We start from the raw sequence: 7,514 nt of genomic DNA on the forward strand, positions 1-7,514 counted from the left end.
ATTCTGTGGGTTAGTATGCTGTTCAGAGGTATGTTGGAAATATTCTTTGAGTCGGAGACGTCGAAAGTAGGATTCTAGGTCACCGCAGAACTGTATCATGTTCGTGGGTCTGGAGGGACAAAAGGAGAGGCCCCGAGATAGGACAGACTCTTCTGCTGGGCTAAGAGTATAGCTGGAAAGATTAACAATATTGCTGGGTGGGTTAAGGGAACTACTGTTGTGGCTCCTTGTGGCATGTAGCAGTTTAGATAGTTTAGTGTCCTTTTTCCTTTGTAGAGAGGCAAAGTTTGTCTTGTAAATGGCTTGTCTAGTTTTTGTAAAGTCTATCCATGAGGAAGTTTGTGTGGAAGTGTTTCTTATGAGAGTATCCAGTTTTGAGAGCTCATTCTTAATCTTTCCCTGTTTGCTGTATAGGATGCTGATCAGGTGGTTTCGCAGTTTCTTTGAGAGTGTGTGACACAGTCTCTCAGCATAGTCTGTGTGATATGTAGATTGTAATGGATTTTTTACCTTTAGTCCTTTTGGTATGATGTCCATCTGCTTGCATTTGGAAAGGAAGATGATCAAACATTGAATCTATCTCCCCTTGTAAGTATTTTCACACTTGCTTCTTATCAAACTGTCTGTACTGAGCCATCTTGATTATCACTTCAAAAGTTTTTTTTCTCTTACTTAATTGGCTTCTCAGAGTTGGTAAGACAACTCCCACCTGTTCATGCTCTCTGTATGTGTGTATATATATCTCCTCAATATATGTTTCACTCTATATGCATCCGAAGAAGTGGGTTGTAGCCCACGAAAGCTTATGCTCTAATAAATTTGTTAGTCTCTAGGATTACCAGGTGTCTGGAACACCCGGTCAAAAAGTCCAGTCGGCAGCACAGTGGGGCTAAGGCAGGCTCCCTGCTTGCCATGGTTTCGCGTGGCTCCTGGAAGCAGCGGCACGTCCTCCCTCTGGCTCCTATGCGTAGGGGCAGCCAGGGGGCTCCGTGCACTACCCTCATCCAAGCACTGGCTCTGCAGCTCACATTGGCCAGGAACTGCAGCCAATGGGAGCTGCAGGGGCAGCGCTGCAGACAGAGCAGCAACAGTGGTGGATTAATGATTTTGCTGCCCCTAGGCCCTGAAATAATTGCCGCCCCCAGCCCCATATGAACTTATTAAACATCAATATTTTCAATATCAACACCAATATTTTCACTTTTTACTTCACTACAACTTTCAGCTATTTTTTCTGTCTCACTGTCGGCACTAACTGGTACAACAAAGGAATCTATTTTGCGCATTTTTGCTATCATTTCATTTTCCCTTTCTTTTGTATAGCATTTTTTTTTCATTGAGAACCGCTTAATTTCTTCCTTCCAGTCATATTATTAACGTTTAGGATTCTCGTGAGTATGTTTACTAAATGGCGTCGCGCCGTCATTGGTGGTTTCAATACGCGCTATGATTGGTAAAATTGTGGCATCAGTGATGCTGCAATTACAAAAATGCTGCTATTATAAATTTGCCGCCCCTGCAAATTTGCTGCCCTAGGCCTAGGCCTTGTCAGCCTAGGCGATAATACGCTGCTGGGCAGCGTGCAAAGCTGCCTGGCCATGGTTCTGCTTCTGGGAGCTCCCTGAGGTAAGCGCCACCTGTACCCTGCACCCTTGACTCCCTCCCACCCTCCGAACCCCTCAGACCCAGCCCGGAGCATCCTCCTACACCACAAACCCCTCATCCCCAGCCCCACCCCACAGCCTGCACTCCCAGCTGGAGCCCTCACCCCCGCCCCGTGCCCCAACCCCCTGCCCCAGCCCTGATCCTCCTCCCACCCTCCAAACCTGTCAGTCCCAGCCCAGAGCACCCTCCTATGCCCCAAACCCCTCGTCCCCAGCCCAGAGTCTGCACCCCCAGCTGGAGCACCCCCCCCACACCTGAACCCGCTGCCCCAGCCCAGAGTCCCCTCCCACACTCCAAACCCCTCAGCCCCAGCCTGGAGCCCCCTCCTGCACCCCAGAGCCCGCACCCCAGCCAGAGCCCTCACCCCCCTCTCGCATCCCAACCCACTGCCTCAGCCCGGAGCCCCCTCCTGTACCCTGAACTTCTCATTTCTGACCCCACCCCAGAGTCCGCACCCGTAACTGGAGGCCTCACCCTCCCCCACCCCCGCACCCCAACCCCCTGAGCCAGCCTGGTGAAAATGAATGTGAGTGAGGGTGGGGGGCTGTGCCTCAGAGAAGGGGCCTTGGAGGAGGGGCGGGGCGGGATGGGGGGGCAAGGGTGTTTGGTTTTGTGCGAGTAGAAAGATGGCAACCCTAACTGAGGCGAAGGCCATTGCCACAGATCCCATGGGGGACGGGGGTTACTTAGGAGCCCTGCGACTGGGGGCAAACTTGGTCAGCAGTGAGGGCTGAGTTCCCCTAGTCATCAGGGGCCAGGCATAACAAAGTGGTGGACAAGAGGCCTGTGCTGCCACCTCCTCCAACCACAGGCCATGCCCCTCTGCCAGCAGCCAACTGCTGCATTTACAGACAAGCACCAGACTCCTGAGGGCGGTCAGTACACATGTGAGAGCTCCCGCCGCCCCTTAACTCACACCCCCGCCCATCCCGCATGGCTGGGCACCCTCCTCCTTTGCCCTAGTCACTGCCCCCTTCTCCACCTGTGTCCCCCCAGCCCCTCTCCTCCCCGGTCTGGAGGAGTCTCCTCTGGGGGAAGGAGGGGGGGGAGCAGCCCTGCCCTGACCCAGCGGGGCTCAGCAGTGGCGGCAGCCGGGATGCGGTCAGCTAGAAAGAAGCTGTATCTCTCAGCTCAGTGCTGCAGGACCAGCGGCAACAGGGACTGGGGAGAGGGAGAGAGAAGGGGCCCGGCTGGGATGGGGTGGGGCAGGAGCCCTGGGCTGCAGAGCTTGTAGCACCCTCTGCTGTTGAAACAGCTGGTTTAGGGGGTGGGGCTCAGGTGCTTGGGCCCAATTGTGCATGAGTTTCCTGCCCTGCTCTGCCCACCCTGGCTCCCCCAGGCAGCTGTAGACCTGATGCCTTTGGTAACTGCGGTCAGAGCTGCAGGTTAAACTAAACATTTGTTTTTCAGTTTGGCTTTTTGGCTCACAAGGTAAGCTACTTCTAGGAACAAAAAAAGAAACAAGGTTGACATAGAAACGAACCGTTGTGAAAATGTCACAATGAAACATTTCGATTGAACTTAACCAAAGTGGGATAGATCAACGTGCCATAGGGATCTTTCTGTGCGTGGCAGCAGGACCCAGCTAGACACCTAGTGCAAGGGAGATTTGCTCCCTGGCTTGTTGCAAACTAACTGCTTGTATACATCTGTAAAACGGAGGGCATAGCGCGGGCCTACCTCACATGGCTATTTTAATGTGATAAACACATTAAAAATTATGGTATGCAGATACTGCAATAATGGGGGAGGGGGCAGACAAATAACTAAAGAGACAACTGGAAGGTAAAGAAAATAATGTTAGAATGTTTACATTTATTTAGAAGTCTAACAAAAACTGTGCTCTCTGCATTTAGCATTTAAGAGTGAGAATGAACAAGGCCTTCAAAATAATGATTGTAATATAACAAGGAAGCTACACTGGTACAAGAAAAAGAAAGTAAACGTGTTCAGGGAGCTATCCTTATCCAGCAAGGCTGAAAATGACAGTGAGTTCTACTCTGATAGAATCCTTCTCAGGAAATGGATCCGCTTATGCAGACTGGCTGAATGGAGCGGCCGCCTCAGCTGACTATGAAGAAGGAAGTGTTAAATAAAGCATAATAAGTTATGGGCACACATGAAGGATCTAAACATCTAAGTGTAACATCGACAGACCCCCATCGTCGGCAGGCAGGATCGAACCTGTGGTCTCTGGAGCTTAGTGCATGAGCCGCTACTGCATGAGCTAAAAGTCAACTGCCTGTTCGCTAAGGCTGTAGAGCAGACTCATTTAACTCTCTCTCAGTGGTCTCAGTGCCACTAGATGGGACAGAACACCACACCCAGAAGGTGTGTGGGTTACATAAGCTCTCCTGACATGAGATTCTATTTGCCCTTCAAATCCCTAATTCTCAAACACACACACTGGTTTGTTTGTTCTTTGTCACAGGTCTAGGTTAAAGGGTGGTGCATAATCCAAGATCTGTTTACTTTGCAATTACCTGCTTTGTATGTTCAGTGCTGTTTTTTTACGCATGTTATTCCTTTCAGCATCCATGGACAACGTAACAAGACACCAATATAAATAAAACAGCATCCAACAACGAGAGCTGGGTGAACTATCTATTTCTGACTGTACTTGGTCAGTCACAGAGACCCCCTTGGGACTGTCACCTGACATACTGAAACTACCTCTGAGCCCGTTTTCCCTGCCAGCTTGGGACTCCAGAACCCTGCCTTGTTGAGCCAGACATGCTAGCCTGCTGCAACACAGACCCAGGGTCTGAGCCACACCCCCAAAGCTGCAGACTTTAACAAAACTGCTCAGCAGGTTTCCTATCTCCAACATCCAGACATCCAAACCCCAAATCAATCCGTTTTACTCTGTATAAAGCTTATACAGAGTAAACTCATAAATTGTCTGCCCTCTATAACACTGATAGAGAGATATGCACAGCTGTTTGCTCCCCCAGATATTAATCACTTACTCTGGGTTTACTAATAAACAAAAGTGATTTTATTAAGTATAAAAAGTAGGATTTAAGTGGTTTCAAGTAATAACAGACAGAACAAAGTAAGTTACCAAGCAAAATAAAACAAAACATGCAAGTCTAAGCCTAATACATTTAAGAAACTGAATATAGGTAAATCTCACCCTCAGAGATGTTCCAATAAACATCTTTCACAGACTAGACTCCTTCCTAGTCTGGGCTCAATCCTTTCCCTGGTACAGACCTTGTTAGTTCCAGCTTAGGTGCTAACTAGGGGATTTCTCATGACTGCAGCCCCCTTTGTTCTGTTCCACCCCCTTTTATAGTTTTGGTTCAAGGCGGGAATCTTTTGCCTCTCTGGATCCCCACCCCTCCTTCTAAATGGAAAAGCACCAGGTTTAAGATGAATTCCAGTACCAGGTGACATGGTCACATGTCCTGTGAGACCCCAAGACTCCATTCTTTCCAGCCTTACTCACATGAGCACAGGAAGGCTTACAAGTAAACAGAGCCATTTACAACCAATTATCCTGGTCAATGGGAGCCATCAAGATTCTAAACCACCATTAATGGCCGGATTTTAGAGAATTACTTCATATTTCTATCTTCATATATAAGAATGATACATTCATACAAATAGGATGAACACACTCAGTAGATTATAAGCTTTGTAATGATACCTTACAAGAGACCTTTTGCATAAAGCATATTCCAGTTACATTATATTTACACTCATAAGCATATTTCCATAAACATATGGAGTGCAACGTCACACAAATGTAGCCCCATTTTAGTTCACGAATTGTTCTCGAACCAGTAACTCCAAGGCCCTAGATAAATTCATGGAAGATAGGTCCATCAATGGCTATTAGCCGGGATAGACAGGGATGGTGTCCCTAGCCTCTTTTTGCCAGAAGCTGGGAATGGGTGAAAGATGGATCACGCAATGATTACCTGTTCTGTTCATTCCCTCTGAAGCACCTGGCATTGGCCACTGTTGAAAGGCAGGATACTGGGCTAGATGGACCTTTGGTACAACATGTAAGTGTGCTTTAACACGTGTTAACTAACATGACTGTAAACCAGGGGTGGGCAAACTTTTTGGGCCGCGGGCCACATCTGGGTAGGGAAATTGTATGCAGGGCTGGGGCAGGGGGTTGGGGTGCAGGAGGGAGTGTGATGTGCAGGAAGGGGCTCAGGGCAAGGGATTGGGGCAGAGGAGGGGTGCAGGGTGAGGGAGGGGGCTCAGGGCAGGGTGTTGGGGTGCAGGAGGGGTGCAAGGTGCAGGCAGGGGGCTTAGGGCAGGGAGTTGGGGGGGCGGGGTTCAGGCGGGATTTGGGCTCCGGCCCGGCGCTGCTTACCTAAAGCGGCTCTGGGGTGGCAGCAGCGCGCACCAGGGCCAGGGCAGGCTCCCTGCATGCCTGCCCTGTCCCTGGCCCCGTGCCGCTTCAGGAAGCAGTGCCCCCCCCCGGGGGGGGGAGGGCTCCGCGTGCACTGCCCTTGCCGCGCCTCCAGGTAGCTCCCATTGGCCACATTTCCCCATTCCTGGCCAATGGGAGCTGCAGAGGGTGGGGCCTGGAGGCAAGGGCAACACACAGAGCCCTCTGCCCCCCCCCCCCGCCCCGCCTGGGGCCGCAGGGAAGTGGTGCTGGCCACTTCTGAGAGTGGCGTGTGGCTTGCGGCGCCACGGGGGGCAATCCCGCGGGCCGGATCCAAAGCCCTGAGGGGCCAGATCCAGCCTGCAGGCCGTAGTTTGCCCACCCCTGCTGTAAACTGTGACATAGCCAAGGACCAAACATTTGTACTAATCTTGTTTAAACCAAAGATCCACCCTAGTGTTAAGTATGACTTGCAACAGAAGTTTGACCCTTGTCTAAATAACACTTTTCAATTGTGTTAGTTAACACATGATTACACATTGCTGTCAACAAGCATGTGATATTCTTTAACAGGCTTTTATTTAAAAATCTTGTTCATTTTACCAGCATCACCTTATCGGGCTTCAGGACAGCTGTGGCAACACCCAAGGACCCCCATGCAGCATGGCTTTTGGCATGCAAATCAGGCATATGCATATTAACAAGCACTTAAAATAACATTCTCAGATCAGGCCTGATATGAACAGGGAGATGTAAATGGGACTCCTGTATGGAACCCCGGTGGAGTGTAACGCTGACATTATGTAGGTGAGGGAACAGCTCATCGTGCTGTGCAATCCATGTGATGGGTAGCAAAGCCTGCTTGTGGGTTAAGGAGAGGGGGAAGAGGGAATGAGAGAGCACAGTAGACTGGCTGAATTTCACTAACCAGCACATGGCGATCTTTAATACAAGAGCCCCCCCCACCCCAGTCTTTGCAGCTGAGTTCAATACTCCGATCCCCAGGAGGCTGTGGGCAGGCCCAGGTGATCTGGTTTTCAATAGGCTTTGTTTCCTGGCATATATGACATAAGGAATCTGTTGGATTTAACATGTGGGTTTGATCAATCAACCCGGCAGAATTAACACTGCCGTTCCTTTGCTTACAAAGCTAGGCCTGGACACAGAGTGCAGAGACCTACCCACTTATTACAGTGCTGCCTGCATGTTCCAGCTAAGATCAAGACCCTGTTGGGCCAGGCCCCATCCAGACACCTAGTGAGAGACAGTGCTTACAGTCCAAATAAAGGAAGGCTTGTGAGCCATGTTTTATGGATGGGGAACTGAGGCACAGAAATGATTGTGCCCAACATCGGACGAGGGAGGGCTCGAACCCAGATCTCCAGAGTGTTGGTACCATGCCTTAACCACAACATATGTGTGGGCACAGGGCCGGCTCTAGGATTTTTGCCGCTCCAAGCAGAAACAATTTTGGCCGCCCCCCCCCCCCCCCCTTTCC

The sequence above is a fragment of the Terrapene carolina genome, unplaced genomic scaffold (assembly GCF_002925995.2).
Source record: "Terrapene carolina triunguis isolate 2854851 unplaced genomic scaffold, T_m_triunguis-2.0 Scaffold837, whole genome shotgun sequence".
Lineage (NCBI taxonomy): Eukaryota > Metazoa > Chordata > Testudines > Emydidae > Terrapene > Terrapene triunguis.